The following is a 22775-nucleotide window of genomic DNA, read 5'->3' as shown; positions in this document are numbered from 1 at the left end:
AATTTTTTGGGGTGGTGATCCTTAATGTTTCATCATTTTTAGGCGTAGTCAAGCCTGAAGTTAAGTAGCATTTCTTCCTTCCCGCAGAAGCACAGGGATGTTGGACGTCCTCAGCTTGGGCCCCTCCATCTTTCACCTTATTTCTGCTTTTTTAAGTTTACGTATGTATTTTGAGAGAGAGAGCGAGACAGCCTGCACGCGCACAAGTGGGGGAGGGGCAGAGAGGGAGGGAGAGAGAGAGAGGATCCCAACCAGGCTCACCACGGTCAGTGCAGAGCCCCACTCGGGGCTCAAACCCACAAACCGTGAAAACATGACCTGAGCTGAAGGCAAGAGCCGGTCGCTTAACCGCCTGAGCCCCCAGGTGCCCCCCTCACTGTGTTTGCTTTGAAAGGTCTCTGAGCCTGACCCAGCCGCACCCCAGTGTCTGCACTAATCCTGGTTTCTCCGGGAGGGTCGGGTTCCTCTTCAGGAACCCGTCCTGCAGAGGCTGTCCTGGCCTGGGTCACACAGGGGAGGGGAAGCGTGGGGGAGGGGCCGAGCACGGGCGGGTGGACCCTCAGAAGCCCTCTGGACCCTCCGCGCCGGCCCCTTGGGTCTGGTCCTGCACACACTGACGTCACCGTGCTCTCGTCTTGTGGCCATTTGCCATGGAAACATGATCTACGTTTTCATCTTTTTCTTTTAATAGATTATATTCAGAAGTACAATCTCAGTCCCTTTCTTTGAGCAAATGTCCTCTCTCCCTTTGCTTTGCAGATGTGTGTCCCTAGGCGGAGGCCCCAGTTCACCGCTACTTAAGGATGACCTCTAAGAAGACGCTGTTTGCTCTCAAGGCTGATTCTTACTCGGGTTCTGGGGACAACCTCTGGTGGCCGGCGTGCATCACTCACTTAGTGACCCTTTCTGTACTGAAAGGCCCCAAATCCAACCCCTGGTCCTCAGCCCCCATCCAGCCTGCCCTTCCTGCAGTGACATTGCCTGAAGAATTCAGGAAATGGCCTCTCCAACACCTTGCACCTTGGCCACGGGGTCTCCGCCAGTGAGCTCTAACTGCCCGCTGTCTTGGGGTCAGCCCTGATCCTCTGGCCCCCACGAGTTGGAAGCAGAGCCAAGGGTTCTGTGGCACCAGCCATCCACGTTCTGATGAGGTGGGCGGAGAACATTCACAGGCCCCTCTTGTGTCTGGGATGACAGGACGACCCCCCGGAAGGACGGACACACAGCTCGGCTCTGACCCAGTGGCGTCTCCGTCTTCAGATGGTTTCTCTTCTCAGGCCACCGTTGACTTGTCTGCACAAAGGGATTGATCAAGCCAGACTTTAGGGTATTTGATCGGAATGAAGTCTTCCCTCTCCAATAGACGTGGGTACCCGGAGGTCCACAAGTGGCCCGTCCACTTTCCTGCCCTCCCCCGGGAGGGAGTGTGGCCCGGCCGAGATCTGCGTGGAGCTGGCGTGACCTTGGGCATTGGCCCCTGGCCCCAGCCCCGAGGATACAGCGCACAGGCCGCCCTTCTTCTGAAAGCTGTAGAAAGGCAGCCACCTCCCCAGGTCTCCTCTCGAGCCCTGATGAGCTGACACTGATGGGCAGCTTCCTGGAGCTCTGGCAACATTTTGCTGAAATCCTCGCTTGCCTTTGAATTTGCTGGAAGGCGCCCCCGGGCCGTGCGCCCCCAGGAGCCGGTGGGAGGGGCGGATGCCTGTTTGCTTTCGGGCCAGGTAACCCGCACATCCCGGCCATAAGGAGATGTGAAGGAAAGCCGCGGTCTGACATTTTCCATTTGAACCTCAGAGCAGAGACGGCGCACCGGGAACTTTGATGTCCGGGATGAAACGCAGTGTAGACATGCATATTAAGAAGGTGTGTGATGTGTAAGAGGAGACCCATTTTCCTGGACGTGCTCAGTCTCCCGGGTCACTGTGGGGGGGTGGGGTTCTGTGCAGCTCCAAGCTTCCCCCGTGAGCCCTCGGCCCCACCCCTGTCGCCACGCCTCTCCCTGCGGGGTGTGATGGGACTTGCTCTGTCCAGCGAGGCTGGACCCCCACACCCTGGCCGTCACCACCCACCCACATGTCCAAGTCTCCCTTTGCGCCACGGCCTGCCCTGTCCTCCCCTTCCCTTGGCGGTGGCCTCCCCTGTGAGCAGACCTGCCCCCGCCTGCTGTGGCTGTAGGGACTCCTTCGGGCAGTGGGATTTCAGCAGCGGCGACCCCCAGGTCTTGGAGGGTGCCCCCCCACTCTGTCTCCCCGACCTCCTCCATGGGAAGCTGTCCCGGAGGACAGGGGAGCCAATGCACCCCCGGAAAGCCCAGCTGAGACCCACTGACTTTGGGTTTGCGGGAAGCGGTCGGCGTGTGTTGTTCTGGGGGCGCTGGGCTTTGGGGGGCTCCGTTACCAGACTTAAACGGACTGCCCACGTGGTGGGCGACAGAATCCGCAGGGCATTTTTGCGGCTCCACGGCCCGTCCTTTCCACTTGCCCGCCTCGGGTCCGGAATGCGGATGTTTTCAGTGTGAGGTTCGCGCACCCCGGGGCGGGGAGGGCTGATGTGTTCCCTGTCGGTCGTCTGTGCCTTGTTCCCTGTTAGAGCTGACAGGTGTTCGTGTTCGGGCCGGGAGGCGAGGCCTCAGGAGGGCCAGACCAGGAGGGGCTCATAGCTCGAGAATGAAGGTCAGGGTGGCTCTGGAGCTTTGGAGCTCACGGGGAGCAGTGTCTGAGAGCACGAGGCACAGCTGGGAAAACCGCCGTGGACACCTCTGTGGGCGTGGACTGAAGCGGAGCCTGCACTCCCAGGGACCCGGCGGCTTCGCCTCCTACGGATACTTCTTCCAGAAGCGCCCTCATACCTCCTCCGTGAAACACGCACCTGCATATTCTGCACGACCACAGGAGCCTGCAAAGCCCTCACCTTCTCATCCTCCAAGGAGCAGGTAATGCACGAAGTGCATCAAACAGCAGGAGGCGGGACGATGGCACATCTGAGATACTGGTCGTCACCCAGCAAATTCAAGGACACAGGAGACCCCCCGACACTCGGCCTTGGAGGAGGTGAGCCAGACTGATGAAACACGCCCGGGGAAAGCTCAAACATAGGACGTGCAGGGCGTTAACGGTCAGGACGGCGATGCCCGGGTGACGGTAACACCCAGCAAGTGCCCAGCAAGCTGCCGTGCCTGCTGGTGGGCGCGGGTGGCTTTTCTGCGGCTCCTGCTTATAGGACTTGCGTCTAGGGAGCACACCCCTGCAAGGCTGTAGAGAGAGGGAGGAAGAGAGAGAATCCCAAGTAGGGTCTGCACTCCCAGCGCAGAGCCCAACTCGGGGCTCGAACCCATGAACCGTGAGATCACCGACCTGAGCTGAAATTGGGAGTCAGATCCTCAACCGACTGAGCCCCCAGGCACCCCACAAAGCAGTCATTTCAAAGCATCTCCTGAGGCGTTCACCACCCAGAGTGGCAGGGTGGATTGATTTAGAGCAAACTATAACTGTCAGAGGATGGGGAGCCCGCGACCTTGAGAGGCTGGTGCCAGGCTCCCGGGGAGTCTGTGATCGGGCTCTCGGGGCCCCGGCATCGGCCCGTGGCCAAGGCAGGCCCTGAGCAGCCGCAGCGATCGGGGTTCCCCAATCATAAAATGTCTCTTTCCTGTAGCTGCTTAATCTAAGGGGTCACTGAACTTGGACCCGGCAGGGAGGCATCTTTATGGCTGAGTTACACGGTGCAGCCGTGCGCAGGGACGGTGCCGCGGCTTGGCGGTAAGTCAAGGTGTCCGCGCCGGAGAAGAGACGTCTAACGTGAGCGGGCCGCAGGCATCTATCACAGCCCACAAGTCAGAAAGGGCCAGGGCGGCCGGGCCCATAAATTAGCCATAAAGACCAAAGCGAGCTCTCAACTTTTAATTTAATCTCGTATTTATCCGGCTTTATGGCAGAACACGGTGCTTCCTCACGAATATGGTTATTCCTGCCATAACATTTCAAGCTGCAGGGATGAAAAGTGGGCGGCTGGGGTGGGGTTGCTGAGGAGGGTGTCGTGGCATCGGGGCTGTGGCACAGCGGCCCCAAGGAGGCCCCAGGCCAGCAGGCGGCCTCGGGGCGGGCGCTGTGGGGACACATTACCTCGCAGACCCGGGGCGGCACTGGAGGGCGAGATAGCCCAGCACGCTCCGTGTGTGGGCACGTCGGGCATCATCTTGTTTGGTTTGTTTTCGGTAAGAGAATTAATTCCGGGGGCAAAGGCAGTGATGTTGGTCTTGCCGTCCTGTTGTTGGTTTGCAATGAAGACAGAGTGAATAAAAAATCACCGCCCCAAATCCAGGAAAACATCCCTTCAACATGATTTGTCAAAAATGAATGCCCAGGGTCCCTGCTGTCCCCTGCTGGGTGTTCCCTGCCCTGAGACACTTCGGAAGGGCTTTAGGACACAAGGCAAGTTTCTCCTCCCCTCGGTGATTTGCTGACACTTTAGCTGGCGTCAGTGTCTTTCTGCTTTGCAATCCAAGCGATTGATTGACGAAGTCTCAGTGACTCCTCTTATCGGCACCTGGCCCCGTGCTGATGTCTGGGACACCTCATTCGTGATATGGCAACGCCCACATCCTGCGGACTGCCCCGCTTCCTGGTTTCCCTATTGTGGGCTTACTGTGACCCCGAGCCCACAAATGTTCATTCTGGAAACCCTTCTTTCTCATGTAGCTGCCTTGTCCCTTCACGTGACCCTGCACATCCCTCCTCCAGTTTTCCCCCCTGCCCACGCCCGAGGCCAGTTGGTGCCTTTGTCACCAGGAGCACTGCCAACACTTGCTATGTGGCCCCTCTGCCCCAGGTTGTCCCCAGCGAAGACAGGGAGGTCTGACCTCATGGGTTCTCCATGTGAGATGCTGTGGCTCGCCCTGGCCTCGGGGGCACTGAGGATCCTGGGTGCAAAATCAGGGTCCTGCCACCTTCCGTGCTTCCCTCCCCAGCCTGTGGTCCACCCACGAACGCCTGCTGTTCCCACACTTTGCTGATGACCCCCCGATTGCCCCCTATAAGTCCAGACCTCCATCCTTTCCCACATGCTTCCTATGTCATGAAATACCCCCTCACAGGACTTGTGGAACTCCTCCGTATCTGTGCAGATCTGACTAGGACGGCCCCTGGCCCACTGGGTGGAGGCGACCCCTCCTTCCTCTCCTAGTTGTGTGTAATTTCTGCTCGATAGCCTCCCGGGGTGGCCTCTGAGCACCTTCCTGGGGAGCAGGAATGTGCTTGTCTAGCTCTGTCTTCCTAACACCGAGCCCGGCTCCACTCAGCAGCCAATAAGTGGATAAATGAAGGTAAGATTTTGTTTTCCATCCATGTTTGTCCATTTTCCCTCCACCAACTGGACGGTGAGCGTCTTGGGAAACCATTGTGCGTTTCCTTGAACATGCTGGGCTCATCGGGTGGGTGAGGACACGTACGTGGCACACTGACCTCCCCGCGTGGGCGAGGACGGGCGTATGACATGCTGACCCCATCGTGCGGACGAGAGCGCCCACGGCTTCTGCTTCTGCCACTGTAGCCGCACCTTTGGTGACCTCTTAGGCTCATGCACACACCCGGGGATGGGGCTCCCACTCAGGACTCTGTGTTCCCAGCCTCTAGGATCATGACTGGCCCACCGTGTACCTGGAATGAATGAGAAATGAATAAACGCATAGATGAGTAGGTAAATAAGTTAAGGGGGTTTACAGGGAGGCTGGGGTTCTCAGAGGAGGGTGTGAATTTACAAGAGGGGAACAAATGGAACTAGACTTGAGCAGCTACAGGAGGAAGTGCTTTCATCAAATGTCGAGAGAATTGATGGGGAAGTGAAGTTAATGGGAAGATAGGAAGTCATCAGTGGGGCAACCAAATCGAGTGCTCCGGGTGGTTCAGACGTGAAGTGCCAATTAAGGAGTCATTAAAAAACAAAGCCAGAGAGAAAAACACAGATTAAGAACGTAGAATGTGCTGTCACACACAGTTGTTGATTGTGTTGCTTCTCCCTGAAGCTGGAAAGACTCCTGTGAACTGACAAGGAGCCTGATTCCCAGCGCAGGAGGGTTCCTAACCGTCCCCAGACGGAAGCCCGTTGAGGTGAAGTGTCGTGTCTTTGCAGAGTGGGTATGACGCGGTGTACTCAAGACTGGCATCAGGCCTCCAGACGCCTGGCTTCTGAGTGAGCCGCTGTGTCAGTGGTCCCCACGCGTGGTCAGCAGAGCCATGGAAGGGGTCATTTGGGAGAGACCTGGAGCATCGGACTCTCAGTTCAGGTTCTGAGTCAGGGAATCTGTGTGTGGGTCAGAATTCAGCTGTCTCTGTTCTCACCCTCCTGCCTCCCTGTCTGTCTGTCTATAGTCACTGTCATCATCTACCTGTCTATACATAGTTTATCCATCTATCAATCGATTATCTATCATATCTATCTCTCTCTATTATCTATATCTCTCTATTGTATCTATCATCTATTATGTGTCTGTCTCTATTATCTAACTTTCTATTATATCTATCTATCTATCTATCTATCATCAGTATCTATTATTGGTATCTATCTATTATCTGTATCTCTCTATTATCTCTCTTTATTATCTGTATATCACTATTATCTATTTCTCTATTATCTGTATATCTCTATTAACTCTCTATTATCATATCTATTTATCTATTATCTTTATCTCTCTATCTCTCCATCTATTATCTATCCATCATTGGTATCTGTCTATTACCTGTATCTCTATATTTACCTATCTATATATTATCTGTATGTCTCTATTATCTATGTGTCCATCTTTCCATTGGTCTTTTCTTTTTAAGAGAACAACAGTTTTTATTTTTTGTAAAATGACATAGGTTTATTATAAGGCAGTCAAGTGACTCAGAGCTGACAGAGAAAAAAGCATAGATTCCACAATTCTCAGAACCAGAAATAACCACAGATAATATTTGGAGAAAGCTATTCTAGACTTATCTCTATGGATATATACAGATTGAAGGATCGGTCGCCAGACTGGCAGATAAGTGCGTAAGTCAGAGAGAATGGGGTCATGAAATGGAATGGGCCTCAACCCACCTGGTTTTTAATAAAAGAGTTTTTTCTTGGAGAAGCAATATTGAGTAGGGCTAGGAGTGCAGACATGGGGTCACACAGCTCGTGCTCTCGTCCTGGTGGAGTATAGACGTGGGCTCAGACGGCTCGTGCTCTCGTCCTGGCATTGTCGCCCACCAGCCATACAGCCCTGTTCTTCTAGGAACAGCCCTCCCAGGCTCAGTAGCCCGCTCTATAAAATGGGGACAATAAGAGCGGTATGTTCTTGATAGTTGTGGGAGATAAGAGAATTAATACGAACATGTGTAGACACCCTCAGTGGTGAGCATATGGCAAGCAGCGTATTTATCAGATATGAGTTAATGTGGGAGAAGTTTAGTTAATGAAATTAAAGAATTTCCAACAAAGATTTATTCACAGGAGGTTTTAGTTAAAAAAATGTGTGCACATTTTAGTATAAGAGGGCCACAAAATGCATTAAGATATTGAACTTACTGTGTACTTTTTGACAGCATTAAATGAGATATAATCGACACACCATAAAATCACTCATTTAAAGTATACAATTAGATAGTTTTACTATGTCCACAAAGTAGTGAAGAGGGGCGCCTGGGTGGCTCAGTCGATTGAGCGTCCGACTTCGGCTCAGGTCACGATCTCGCAGTTCGTGGGTTCGAACCCTGCGTCGGGCTCTGTGCTGGCGGCTCAGAGCCTGGAGCCTGCTTCGGATTCTGTGTCTCCCTCTCTCTCTGCCCCTCCCCCACTCACACTTTGTCTCTCTGTCTCTCAAAAATAAATAAATGTAAAAAAAAAAAAGTAGTGAAGATGTCACCACGATCTAACTTTAGAACATTCTTAGCACCTCAAATACGAGTCCCGTCCCTATGAACTCTCCATTCATTCTCCGTTTCTTCCAACCCCCAAGTCCTGATAACCGCAAACATATTTTCCATCTCTACAGATTTGCCTGTCCTGGAGATTTCGTGTCAACGAAATCGTAAACATTTGCGGTCTTTTGCGACCGGCTTCTTTTCACTTTGCGTCGTATTTCAAGTTTAATCAGAGTGTAGCATAGATCATCACTTCGTTACTTTAAAAAATTTTTTCTTGAATATTTTATTTATTTTTGAGAGACAGAAAGAGACAGAAAGTGAGCGGGAGAAAGGCAGAGAGAGGGAGGCACAGAGTCCGAAGCAGGCTCCAGGCTCTGAGCTGTCAGCACAGACCCTGACGTGGGGCTCGAACCCACGAACCTCGAGATCGTGACCTGAGCCGAAGTTGGACGCTCGACCCACTGAGCCACCCAGGCACCTCTTTGCCATTTTTTAAATAGGATGATTTATCTCTTTATTACTGGGTTGTCAGGGTTCTTTATATATTCTGGATACAAGTTCTTTATCAGATATGTGATGTGCAAATATTTCCTTCAATTTTGAGGATCTTTTCGCTCTCTTGGTGGTGGTGTTAGAAACATAAAACTTTTTAATTTTGATAAAGTACAACTTGTCTACTATTTGTTTCATTGCTGCGCCTTTGGTGACGTATCTAAGAAATCATTGCCTGAGCAAAGGTCTCAAAAATCTGTCCCTATTTTTCTTCTAACTTTGTTATAGTTTTAGCTCTTACATTCAGATCTTTGATCCATTTTCAGCTAATATTTGGATATAGTGTGAATGTGAGCTTTGGCTTCGTTCTTTTGCATGTGGCCATCTCGACTGAACCAGCAAAAGACAAATTTTCCCCGTTGAGTAGTCTGACATCCTTGTTGAAAAACAACCATTGTGTGTTTTTAAGTGTTTGTTTGAAATTTATAGGGTAGTAATTGGCTCTCTCCCATCAAAGTGAAGAATTAGCACAATTATACTTCACCCATATTTCTATTATGCAATTATTTTTATTTTGTTTGTACTGCGAGCCATGCCTCCTGGTTGGGATCCAACCACAGCCTCCACAGTGCTTTGACTCTGGTCTCTCCCTTTCTGCTTATTTACATTAATGTTTTTGCAGGCTGCCTTTTTCTTCCCGAAGAACGGTTGATGGCGTTGTCCTTTCTGGATTTTTGCATGTGGAACTGTCTGTCTCTGATCTCTATCCTGGAAGGGCAGTTTGCCGTCTTTCCTTCCGAACTTTACAGACCTTGTTCTACTGTTTAGAAACGTGTTCGTCTCGGTCGTTGCTGTGCGGAAACCCGAGTCCAGCCCGGATCTCCCCACCTACCTGAAGCAGCCTCAGACCACATCCGAGGTATGCCCGTCTCTTCGGGGTATGTGTGCTGTTGACCTTTTCCTGTTATCTCCTCTTGGGCTGTGTTGATCTGCGGATTCAAGTATCCCATTACTTCGGGCAAGTGTCTTTTGTTATATATTTACGTGTTTGCTTTTCTGTGTTATTCTTCAAAAACACCGATCATGTATTGCCTTCCCCTGGTCTTTGGTCTGTGTGATCGAACCACCGTCTGATGGCAGTCAGTTCCCTAAAATGTTACTGCTTCTAGCACAGCCATTATTTCCAGAAGGCGTTTGATCCTGGTTTTCCATTGTTTTCTCTTGTCTCATAATATCGCTTCTGAATAGTTTGTCCCACGGTTGTTTCTAGAGACAGATGGGGTCATCCCTGGTGTCTGTGGGACACGAGTGACTTCTGAGGAGTTTCAGTCTCCGCAAGGTGGGCAGTTATCCTGGAGCCACGCCCTTCACCTGCCTTTGGTGTATGTCTCTTCTTTCTCTTATTTTTATCCCCAGAACGCCAGTGGCAGATGAAGCCCTGTGCTCTGAGGGACGAGGGAGGCGTCCTGGAGCTCAGCCCGCCTGAGAGGCAGGTAGCTGACTTGTCCCATCAGCAAAATGGCACCTGTGCACCAGCAAGTTCCCATTGCAGAGTCTCTAGCTCACCGATAATGGTTAAGTTTAGTTATAGACATCTCTTTTTGGGGGGCACCTGGGTGGCTCAGTAGGTTTAGGATCCAACTTTGGCTAAGGTCATGATCTCACAGTTCGTGGGTTCGAGCCCCACTTTGGGCTCTGTGCTGACAGCTCGGAGCCTGGAGCCTGCTTCGGATTCTGTGTCTCCCTCTCTCTCTGCCCCCCCTCCACTCTCTCTCATGCACACAGGCACTCTCTCTCTCTCTCTCAAAAATAAATAAACATTAAACAATTTTTTTGAAAAAAATCTCTTTTTTCTCAAAATCATGTTTTTAAAATTCTAGTTTTTGTACTGAAACAGTACAAGTCCGTCTTTGCTGACAAGGTCTGACCATTGGAAGGGAACAGATACCAGGGACAAATCACCCGTATCCAGGGAAGGACCACACAGCAACAGGACAGGGCATCCTTCACGGGATGGGACATCTCTCTCCCCCAACCCAGTCGGGCTGCGTTGCCCAGGATTTTAGTTGTCTGGGCTTGAGTCAACACGGAATGCGGTTTAATTTTGACCCTGTTTCTTTTTCAGGTTGAGGGTCACCTGCTGCATTGACTCCTGTCCCCAGAGACCCACACAGGAGACCAGATCGCCCCCCACCCCACTCATCCTCCTCCGTCCCAGCCTGCTGACTCCTCTAACTCTCCTGCCCTTGGCCGGTCCTTCTGCCACCGTCCACCCAACCTCCTACCCATCACCCGGGCAGCTGCATAGTACTCACCTTGTCCAGGTTCTCAGGAAATCCCAAGAGCCTCTGGCCCTTGTCCTGGTGTGTCCCCTCTGCGGTCCGTGCATGCCTTCAGGACTCTATGACTTTTCATTGTTTCTGTGGCAGCACGTCTGTAGCCAAGCTGTGGACCATGTGGGAAAATCAATGTCTGCTCTTTCTGGGCATGTTATTCCTGGCTTCCTTGCGATCAGGGCTAGCCCCGGGGCAAGGTCCCACCCAACGGATGACGAGTGCAGGTGACCTGTGCCACTGCTTGGCCTGACCCACAATTCCCCCAGCCCCACCCTGTGCCCTTTCTTGGTCTTCTGTCCCCCAGCAAAGGCAGGGCAACCTTGAAGGCCGCATGATCAAAAGGCAGTGTGGAGCCTGCCTGGATCCCGTGGGGTGACTTGGAAGACAGGTGAATTGTTATCCTGGGCACCAGTCCATGTGTTGTCAACTGAGAAAGAAGGAGATAGTTGTCCTGTTTTTTTTAAGGCATCAAAATGTGGGGGCCTACTTCTTGTGTCTTCCCAGCACCTCCTAATTGTTACAGAAATGGGTGTGTTGAAGTGGGGGGTTTCCCTAGCCTCAAACATTAAATGGCGTTGGCTTAGCCTCAGGACAGCCAGCAGAGAGAAGCAGGCACGGTGCGCTGGGAAGGTGAGGAGACCCGAACCTGCGTGGGGGGCGGCCACACGCCAGCACGTGTCCCTTTCAGCAAGGGTTTCTAAGAAAGGGGTAAATTCGGGCAATAATTATTTAGTCTGCAGATGGAAATTAAAAAGAATAGGGAGAATCCAGAAGTCAGGTTGGAAAGGTGCTCCTGGATCCCAAACAGTAGGAAATAAGATTGAAAGGCACTGAGCTTCGAAATCCCATTACGACTTCTCAATTAAATGGAGGAATTTAACCAGGCAGCAAAGAACAGATTAAGGATACTGTCTGTTTACCAGACCCTCCTTTTCCCTCCAACAGCCTCAAGGAAGCTGCCATTAAATTGGCAGAAAAAGGCTTGGGGACAGAGAAACTAAGAAATAATGGAGATTTATACACTGTTAGGAAAACAAAAACAAAAACAAAAACAAAAACAAAACACCTTTTGGTGTGGCTCCGGGCACAGAAAAATGATATTTCTCAATCCCACGAAGCGTACTCGGTGTTATTGGTGGAAAAGCTACATGTCTGAGCTACAAAAGGCTCTTACTGCATGAAAATTAAAATAACACTGGAGCCCTGAACTTGGACCACCGGAAGGGGACCAGAAAGCCTTCACAGTCCCCCCAGGGAGACGCACTTCCTGTGCCCATGTCGGACGTGGCCGTCGATGGTGGTGCTTATAGGCGCCATTTGGGGGTGCGATGGAGGATGTGGGGAACAATGGACAGAGGAGATCCCCAAGGGGCAGACCTAGAATCCAACTATGTAGCTTCCCACTGGGGACAGGGGACCCTTCAGTCCCGGCAGCGCGTCATTGCTCTGGACGAGGCCGACAGAGCACGGACCCCCCTTCTCTGCTCCATCATTTTAGGTTGGGTGTGTGTGTCAGAGGGGAAGTAAGGCAGGTCTCCTCTCTTTTTACTTTCTATGCCAGGGAAGCAAGAAGCGCTACCTCTGGGGGTGCCTGGGGGGCTCAGTGGGTTCGGCGTCTGACTCAGTTTCGGCTCAGGTCGCCATCTCATAATCCGTGAGTTCTAGCCCCACATTGGTCTCTGCACTGACAGCACAGAGCTTCCTTAAGACTTTCTCTCTCTCTCTCTCTCTCTCTCACCCACTCACTCTCTCAAAATTAATAAATAAACATTAAAAAAAAAAAAAGGCCATGTCTAGACAGAGCATCCTTGAACTGGGGACTTGGAGTTGGACAAAGTAACTAACTGGGACTGTAGGGGTCTCCCTTGTAGGGAGGGGTCATGGATTCTGAATGTGGTAACAGTGACAAACAGGTGTTTGGTGACAGAATTCAAACCCCAGCAGTGATGTCCACCAACATCCACTTGCTTCCTTCCCGGATACGCAGTGGCCCGAGGTCTCCAAGTCCCTGTGCGTTAGGAGGGACATGATTGGGGTTATACATGGTTTTTCCAGTTCTGGCCACAAACCTTCCCATGTGAGTTCACCCCGCTCGGTACCCTTGCTGGCTAATGGTGTTTTCGGGACAAACTTGGAAGCTTGTGTGTCCCTGACTTGTCTTGAAATGCTTATCAATGAGCTTTTATTCTTAGCATTTCTTTTCTTTTTTTTTTTTTTAAAGAAAAAGAGAGGCTCTTCAACCACTAAAACTATTGCTTTAGAAGTCTAATATTTGACTTTTTTTCCCCACAGTTAGCTTTTGAAGTATATATCAGAGATATCACTCTTTTTTAGAAAAGTGCTTCATTAAGGTATGATAGACATAGGAAAGCCATACATATTTAATTATGTAACTTCATGAGATGACAGATAAGTATACACCCATTAACTCATTAGCACAATCGAGGCCATGACGTTATCTGTCCCCTCCAAACGTTCTCTTGCCCCTTAACTTTTTAAAAAAATGTTTGTGTCGATCGAAAAGTAGGAAGTTTAAGTTACGCAAGATGAATCAGTTCTGGAGTTCTACTTGAACATAAGGCCTACGGTTCACGATACTGCATTGCATACTTAAAATTTTGCTAAGAGGGTCAATCTTGCGTTACGTGCTCTTATTACAAAAGAGATATATCAATCTTGATAGCCAACATCACAAGCAAGCACGAGATGAGTTTTGAAATTAAGGAACGGGGAAACAAACTTACAGAAGGTATCTCGGGCACCTAAGTCTAAGAGCTTGAACACAAAGCATGCGTCGGGAACTACACCTGGCAAGACCCATGTGCTTGAGGCAGAAGCGTGGAAGGAGAGAGTGAACCACGCGTGTGGGGCCAGAGGGGCCAGGAGGGGCAGGGTAAGGATGGACCCCCAGCTGGGACGAGCTGAGGCAGAGAGGCCTCCTTTTTTTAATGATTATTTATTTTTATTTTTTATTTGCATCCAAGTTAGTCAGCATCTAGTGCTGTAATGATTTCAGGAGTAGACTCCAGAGGTTCATCCCCTACGTATAACACCCAGTACTCAGAGATGCCTCCCTCTGTGTCTGGAGTAAAGCCTGACACAGAGGAACTGCTGTTTAAGGTGTGGAGGCAGCTGACACAGGTAAGTGACGGCCAGAGGGTTCAGGCAGAGAGGGCCTTGTCTCCTGCCGAGCCAGCTGGAACGGGTCACGCTGAAGCATTGTTGTCGTGATGTGATGTGGGAAGAGAGAGGAGCATGCTGTCCTGGATGAGGGGCGGCTGGCAGGCGCACCTGTAGACCACGGGGGCTGCTGTTGCCATTGGCTCAAGCAGGAGGAAGAGGCTGTTCAGTACAGGTTAGCAACTTGACTTATTACCCATGGAATGCCAGCCTCCAAAGACTACCAAGAATTGGAGTCTGATATCCCCCTCCACCCCTAATTGTGACAGCAGATGGTCCCTCCCCAGTCCTGAGCTGAGACACCACCATCGGGGAGGCGGAAGGGGAGGAGGAGGAGGAGGAGGAGGGCATGGGTCCCAACCCTGAGTAGGATTTGTTTCCAACTGGTAGTAATAAAGAGTCCCCATGGGAGAGAGCGTACTTTAAAGGGGCAAAGCAAGGCTAAGATTTCCATCTCAGTGTGGTGCAAGGTGGGGGGCGGGGGGCTCAACAGACAACTTCCGCGATTTGAGTAACAAGGGAGGGACACCAGCTGAGTTGTGGTCTATGAAAACCCTCACCTCCTCTGTGCTGACCCCGGAGCCTGGCGGAGATGTGGGGCCACTTATGTGCTCAGTTAATACGTGACAGACACACGAATAAACAGATCCTCACTCATTATTCATCTTCTTTCTCCTATTTAGCCTTTACTGACAAATGAGAACCTCAAATTATTCCCTTGGTAAACACAGCCCATTCATCCGAAGAAGTGTCTACGGCATTACAACTGTGTTGCTTTTCTGTGTGTGAGAACACAGCCGCGAAAAGAGCGGAGGGCACACCTGACCTGGTAGGAGTCATTGAAATTTAATTGGAAAACTTGTCATGTCACCCGAACATGATGTAAACTGATTTGAAGAAAATCCAGATTTCACTTGACGGGTGCTTTTAACTTGCTACACTGCACCAAGGTAGAAGCGGTGTCCTGGAAACAGAGCGCGGGCACCGGAGAGGAGCAAAGGAGGCTTTGATTGGACACGGCTTCAAAGTGCGCTCTGCGGAGAGGGTGTCCCGTGCCCTTCTCTTCTCTCTGTCCTCACATTTAAACACTGAATGTTTGGGTGGCCCCTCTCAACTCAGCTGTGCCTTGACATGCGGGAAGTTGGCATTTCAAAGTTAGCTGGTCAAAAGCATCCAACGCAAGGTGCATCTGACAGTGCTTTTTGATTCTGTACAGTTTTGGTGAGTTGGATGGAAAAGAAAGGAAAGAACACCCAGGGAATTGGATGTAACCAAGCTGTGCCTTGCAGAACCAACGTTCTGGTTAATTCATCACCGTCCTGTATGTCCTAGCATGCCTGGGTTCCAACCACAGGCAACACGACCAGGGGATTTTACACTCAACATTTTAACTCTGGCAGTAAAACGACTTTGTTATTGGATGTCTCAGTATTTCACATGAGCTGTCTAAAAGAATGTAGTCTTCCATCTTGATCCTTCCTCGTATCATTCCTACCGGATGTTAATATCTTTATCGGACTTCACTGAAACTTTGAAGTGGTCACACTAGTCACATTGTCACACGGTAACATCAGCAAATATAATGACACCAAACCCTAGTGCTCTGGTCCCACACTACCCTGTCCTCCCGTGGAGGAAACTGAAAAACCTGGCTGCACTGCCTGGAGTGGCCAATTCAAGGATTTGGAAGAATACGTAGCAGTGGGAAGACTGGGGAGAAGGAGATCAGAATTCTAAGACCACCTACGGGCAGTGAGAGCCCCCACCACATGCTGGATTCCTGCAACCTGAACTGAGTATAGCCCAGAACCCAGAACCAACACACGCAGAGAGGTCCAGACACTCTCCAGTCTTAGCTTGAGAAATAAGCAAGAAATAAGCAAGTAAGGCTCAGAGAGGGTGGGAGGAGTGGCTCATTTACTGTTCTTGTCTCTGGTCTTTCAGGTCCAGTCCCCAGCAATCCCATAGTGACAGGACGGCACTGCAGTGGGAGCCCACAGGAGGGAGCTTTCCTGTTCCACCAAAGAGGGCGTGGTCTCAAGTGGGGGGGGACAAAAGTCCTCTCCTTTTCTTTTTCCACATTCTCCTGACCGGCTCACTTTGCAGGTATATTTGCAGGGATGTTTGGCAGAGTTGGGTGACTGGCCAGAGGAGCAAGACAGGAATTGGAGAACCCCAAGGAGGCGGTGGAGAGGGAGGAACTGGGGAAGTGACCTCTCAAAGCTGTGTATGAACTCTTGGGCACATCCCTGAGATGTGTGTGTGTGTGTGTGTGTGTGTGTGTGTGTGTGTATGATTGTAAAGAATGTATAGAGATGTTAGGAACTGAACTAGAGCATAGACTCCTCCCCAAATGCCACACTTACCACTGGGCATCATACACACAGGCTAGATGAAATAGCTCTGCACATTTTTTGAAACTGGTATGATCCTCAACGTCCAATCCACTAAACGCTTGTTGGAAGCTGAAACTAGAGACTCGAACTCAGCTGGGCCAAGTGTTTTTGCTAGAACACAAGCACATTCTTTATAGGATTTAAACAAGACCCAGGGGATCATAATGAAATATGTACAACTTCCAGGACACAATCCAAATTCCTTGGGAGTAAACCAGAGAGGGAGACAGCCGTGCGGACTGGATATTGGAAATATCTAACAGGGACAATAGAGCAGCTATTATAAATATGCTCCAACAAATAAAGGTAAGCATCATGAAACAAATTGAAAGTTAGACAAATATAGACAATTTCAGCAAAGACATAGGAGACATAAAGAAGAATCTAGTAATAATTTTACAAATGAGAAATAGAATAACCCAGATCAAATACTCACTCAATTTTCTCAGTAGCACACTGGAGATGACCAAGGAAAGAGTGGATAGAAATTATTCAGTGTGAAAAAGAGAGAAAAAAAAGATTTAAAACAGGAAATCTATAACCAACAGCATCATAACGAAACTGTAGAAATGTAAAGACAAGAACAAACTATCGAGGGCATCCAGAGAAAATGCGTGCATTACTTGCAGGGTAACAACAATTTGTCTCACTGAAGATTTCTTGTAAAATCAGGTGGCCAGAGGGAAGTGAAACATTTGTGAAGTGCTGGCAGAAAAGACCTGCCAATCCAAAATTTTAACCACAGTGAGAATATTCTTCAAGCATGAGGTCAGGTAGAGCCATTCTCAGATGAAGGAAGACTGAAAATTCATTTTCTTTTTTTTTTTTAATTTTTTTTCAACATTTATTTTTTATTTTTGGGACAGAGAGAGACAGAGCATGAACGGGGGAGGGGCAGAGAGAGGGGGAGACACAGAATCGGAAACAGGCTCCAGGCTCCGAGCCATCAGCCCACAGCCCGACGCGGGGCTCGAACTCACGGACCGCGAGATCGTGACCTGGCTGAAGTCGGACGCTTAACCGACTGCGCCACCCAGGCGCCCCTGAAAATTCATTTTCAATACACCTGCTCTAAAGGAATTTATCTAGGAATTTCTTCAGACAGAAGGGAAATAATACCAGAAGGAAACTTGAAGGATCAGGAATGAAGAGACAACAACAGAAAATGTAAATCCTTGGGAAGATATAATACAATAAGCTATTTTTCTATTGAGTTCTTTGAAGTATATTTGATTGTTGAAAGCAAAATGGTACCATCCACTGTCTGGTAAGATTTCCTATGTATGCGGATACAATAATAAGATGATTACAGTGCCAAGACATGAAAATGAAGGGACCTGTGTACTATTAGGTGCCAACATCCCATGTTAAGTGGCTATTTCCATATCAGATAAGCTAGATGTTACAACAAAGAAAATAATGAGGAACACAGAGGAACATCACATGAGGATAAAGTATCAACTCACTAAAAAGATACAGTATCATAAAGGCATATGCACCTAACAACTGTCCTTAAAAATGCAAGAAGCAAAAACTGATGGGATAGAAAGGAGAATCAGACAAACCACACTGACAGTGAGAGACTTCAGCGCCTATCTCAGTGGATGGGGTTAGTGAGAAGAAAGTGAGTGAGGGTATGGGAGAATGGAAAAGCATCACCACCGGACCGCATTTCACTGACATTTCTGGAATACTTCACCACCAGTGGCAGAATGCACATTCTTTACAAGGGCACATGGTGCAAAATAAGCCATATTTTGGGGGCATAAAGGAATCTGAGTTTAAAATGATTGAAACTTCACGAAGTGTGTCCTGTAACCAAATTGGAATTCAAATAGAAATGAATAACAGAAACATATCAAGAAATGTGCAACATTTGAAAGTTAAACCACGTACTTCTGAATGGGTCACAAAGAAAGATTCAAGGGAAATTCAAAAATACTCTAAGTTGAATGTAAATGAAAATGCAACATATCAAAAGTGGTTGGAAACAGCAAAAGCAGTGCTTGGGGGGAAATTTGTAGCATTAAAAACTTATATTTGAAAAGAAGAAAAGTCTAGGGGTGCCTGAGTGGCTCAGTCAATTAAGCAGCCAAGTCGACTCAGGTCATGATCTTGCAGTTTGTGAGTTCGAGTCCTGACTCGGGCTCTGTGCTGATGGCTCAGAGCCTGGAGCCTGCTTCAGATTCCATGTCTCCCTCTCTCTCTGCCCCTTCCCAGCTCACACTCTGTTTCTGTCTCTCTCAAAAATAAATAAATGTTAAAAAAAAAAGAAGAAAAGTGTAAAACCAATGTTCTAGATTTTCATACTAATTAACTAGAAAAAGAGATACAAAATAAATGCAAAGTAAATAGAAGGAAGGAAATATAACAATGATCAGAAATTTACAACATTGAGAACACTAACATAACAGATAAAATGCATGAAGATATGATTTTTATTTGTAAAGAGCAATAAAATGGATAAACCTACTGTGGGGCACCTGGGTAGCTCAGTTGGTTAGATGTCTGACTTTTGATTTTGGCTCTGGTCAAGATCTCTAGGTTTGTGAGTTTGGGCCCAACAGCAGGCTCTGTGCTGACAGTGTGGAGCCTGCTTGGGATTTGGGATTCTCTCTCTCTCTCTCTCTCTCTCTCTCTCTCTCTCTCCTTTTTCTCTCTATGCCTCTCTTTCTCTCTCTCAAAAACAAATAAATAAACTTAAAAAAAATTAATGCCATTGAAAACACTAAAGTAATACATAAAATCCATGAAGATATTTTTTTTAACTTGTAAAGAACAATAAAACTGATAAACATACACTAGGGCACCTGGGTGGCTCAGTCCATTAAGCATCCACCCGAATCTTGATTTTGGCTCAGGTCATGATCTCACAGTTCATGAGATGAAGCCCATGAGACTCCATACTGAATGTGGAGCCTGCTTGGAATTCTCGCTCTCCCTCTCTCTCTGCTCCACTTCTACTCTCTCTCTCTCTCTCTCTCTCTCTCTCTTAAAATAAACATGAAAAAAAATTTTTTTAATTGAGTAACGTAAAGCAACAAAAGAAAAGAAAATAAGGAAGAAGATGCAAATTAGCAGCATCAGGAATGAAGGGGAAACCACAACAGACCCCACAGATGCGAACAGTCTAACAAGGGGACACTGGTAACAACTTCACGTTCGACAACTTAGAGTAAATATATTGCTTCCTTAAAAACCACAAACCACCAGAACACACTCAATATAAATAGATAAACAAATGCATGTTGCAAGTACTAAAGCAATTAAATTCCCACTTAAATTCCTCTAGAAGTTAATTCTCCACCTGAAATAGTTTTCATGGGGAATTCCCCAAGACATTTAAAGCAGAATCTCTCCTAGAGACCAGAAAAGAAAGCACTGAACTCCTACGCACTCTGCATTTCCACGTCCCCCAAACTGGACAAAACAGTGTAAGAAAACAAACCACCACAACACGACAGACAAATCCTTCAGGAACTCTACATTTTCAACAGAATGCTAATAAGTAAACCCAGAAAAACAGAAAAAGAATAATACACGTCAAAGTCAAGTGGGGTTTACCCGGGAATGCAAAGGTGTTTAGTATTTGGAGATCAATGGATGTAGTCCACTATATTATCAGTCTAAGGAAGAAAATCATTAGATTACATCACTTGGAACGAAAGGGCATTTGACAGAATTTAATGTAGAAGCTATCAGCAAGGGAACATACACACGTACACACAGGCACATGCATGCTTGCACACATGCACACACATGCATGCACACACACATGCACATTTGCACGTACGCATGCACACACACACACACACACCCTGCAGTTTCTGTGGGGCCGACAGAGAGCTCGTTTTTTGCCCCACTCCATCCACAACCCCCATCAGTGGAACCAAGTGGTCCCCTGTCTCCCCTGCGGGGATGGTGTCAGCGGGGCTGAGCTGAGAGCCCCAGCCTGCCTCAGTGAGTGCGTGAGCTGTGCAGGAAGCGCTCCAGGCCCTCCCCCCACCCTGTGAGGGCCAGGCCCAACCCCAGTAGAACGGTGTGAGTCTGCTCTCCACTTCCCCCTCTCTGGTGCCCACTTGGTGTCCATGGCAATGGCATAATGGCGGGTAGGATGGTGGCCAGTGAGGCAGCAGGGGCCAGCGCCCACGTCCGCTGGGCTGGGTCAGGGGCTTGTAGAAGAGGAACATGTACGAGCTCCCATCCTCCTGCCAGCTCCCCACGGGGGGGCTTCCTGCAGAGCTGTACTCTGGATGCTCGTCCTTGGTCAGGGGGTGTGGTTTGCAAACACGTTCCCCTCGGACTTTGCCTCGTCTTGTATCCTCATAACATGCTTGGCCACAGAGCAGCAGTTTCTGAATTTGGGGATGCCTGGGGGGCTCGGTCGGTAAAGCGTCCAACCCTTGATTCCGGCTGAGCTCATGATCTCATGGTCCGTGGGCTCGAGCCCCGTGTCCAGCTCTGAGCTGACAGTGCAGAGCCCGCTTGGGATTCTCTCTCTCTCTGCCCCTCCCCCACTCTCTCTAAATGAATAAACATGAAAAAGATTTTTTAAATCTCTAAATTTAACGAGGTCCAATTAATCGTTTTTCCTTTCACAGCCTGTGATTTGGAGCCAATCCTTTGAGTAGCCCAAGGTCCCGGAGACGTTCTCTTATGTGGTTTTCGACATATTTTATGGTTTCAGGTTCTGCTTTTTGAGCTGGCCGAGGGAGGTGGGCATTTTGCAGTCTCCTTGACATGGGGCTCAGGTCTAAGGCCACGGTGCCCCAAGTCCTGAGAGATGCCTGTCACTTGTGCTCTGTGGGCCATGCTCAGAGGTCAGGACTGCACCGAGGTCCCATTAGAGGGAGTCCTGAGGCAGGTGCTGAATGGAGAAGTCAGTGGGCAGAGATCTCAGACACAGGTGTCCCTCAGCCTGAAAGCAGGACCTGGGGAGTGAGCCGGCAGCGGGGGTGGGAGCCCCCGTGGGCTAGGGTGGGCACCCCCAGGGCTCCTGTACTGGCCTTCTGGTGCATGATGGGGGACTGAAACAGTGCTGGCAGGGACACAGGCACCTGGCAGGTGGTTGGGACGCAGAAGGAGACACTGAGACACTGAGACTTGGAGGGAAGAGCAGGCTTCACGGCCTTGCTGTCTCCAAGCCCACATCTCCCCTCCTTCCGCCTCCTCCCAAGGTCCAAGGTGGCCGCCCCCGGCACCACAGCCGTGCCCACCTCCCCAGGAAGGACGTGCACAGACACACCCGCGGATTCTTCAAGCCAATGTTTCCCAAAGGGGATCCGGTCCGTGGTTGGGGCACACGCCAGGTTTACCTGGGGATAGAACTTAGCAGGCGCTTTGATGTGGTTCTTAGCCACAGGCTGTCGTCATCATCAGATTCCGGGGAGAAGGGGGCCATTGCTGGGGGTGGGGGGAGGGGGTGTCCGAGCTAAATAAAGCACGTGAAGGTAAGTGGCAGAGACGACACGTCACAGAGCAGAGGACGGCAGGTTTCCAACACGAAGGCTCCTTCCCGTCAGTTCCGGGGAAACTTGGAAGCCCGGCCTCTGAAGCCTCCAGGATGGCTCTCCTCCCGAGAGGACTCTTTGATGTCCAAATACGCGAGTCAGTTCCCCCGCCTTTGCGATGGCAGCTCCGATCCCTCCGTTTTAAGTCAACCTTATAATCAGTGATGCTGCACATCTCCCAAATAATTAGGGAGAGGTCCGGGAATCACCGGTTAGGAGACGGGACCGGGGTTCCATGAGGCTCTTAATTTGCGAAGTTATAAATAATGTCGAATGCCCAGGAGTTTCAATTAAGGGATGTTTACTTGTATAAAATGAGAAACGTGAGGCAGGGAGCCCGGCTCCTTGTTAGCAGGGACTTGAAAGGGGAGGACGGAGCGGGGGCCCCAGCCGTGAGCCGCCAGGCGCAGGAGGTGCGAGTCTTTCCCTCTCCGGAAATCTTCAAAGCCGAGGAGGAGGGTTTTAAATATTTCCGAGCCAAAAACTGGGACAGACGCTCCAGTAGCTAAATTGATCTTCCATGGCTGCCTCACCTTCGTCTGGAATTCGGAAGCACCTGTATCTTGTTCTCTCGGCCCCAAACCCGGATGCTGTGGCCAGAGACGGGTCAGCCGGCTTCAGGTTGGGTCCGGCTGTTCTCGGCCTTGTCGGCTTCTGTGTCCCCTCTGCCCCAGCCAAGCGTGTCGTCCTTCCCCGGATCCCACACCTCCCCGCCTTGGGCCCGGTGGGCAGCCGGCCGGACCGTCTGTTGGAAACTCAGCATTGGCCCTGCCGGGCTCCGCACTGTTGGGGCCCTTCCTGGGCTGCGGGACGCTGCCAGCCTCGTGCCACGGTGGGTCCAAGGGGGCTGGCAAACTGTGGTCCCCGGCCACCCCAACCGTAAGAAGGAGATCCGACCCAGTGGGTGCCGACTTTTGTTTTTGGAGGCAGTGTGTACCAGCAAATGGGGCTCTGGTCCATGTGCTGAGCAGCTCACAG

Source organism: Felis catus, chromosome B4 (assembly GCF_018350175.1).
Source record: "Felis catus isolate Fca126 chromosome B4, F.catus_Fca126_mat1.0, whole genome shotgun sequence".
Classification (NCBI taxonomy): domain Eukaryota; kingdom Metazoa; phylum Chordata; class Mammalia; order Carnivora; family Felidae; genus Felis; species Felis catus.
This window is presented reverse-complemented; position numbering follows the sequence as displayed.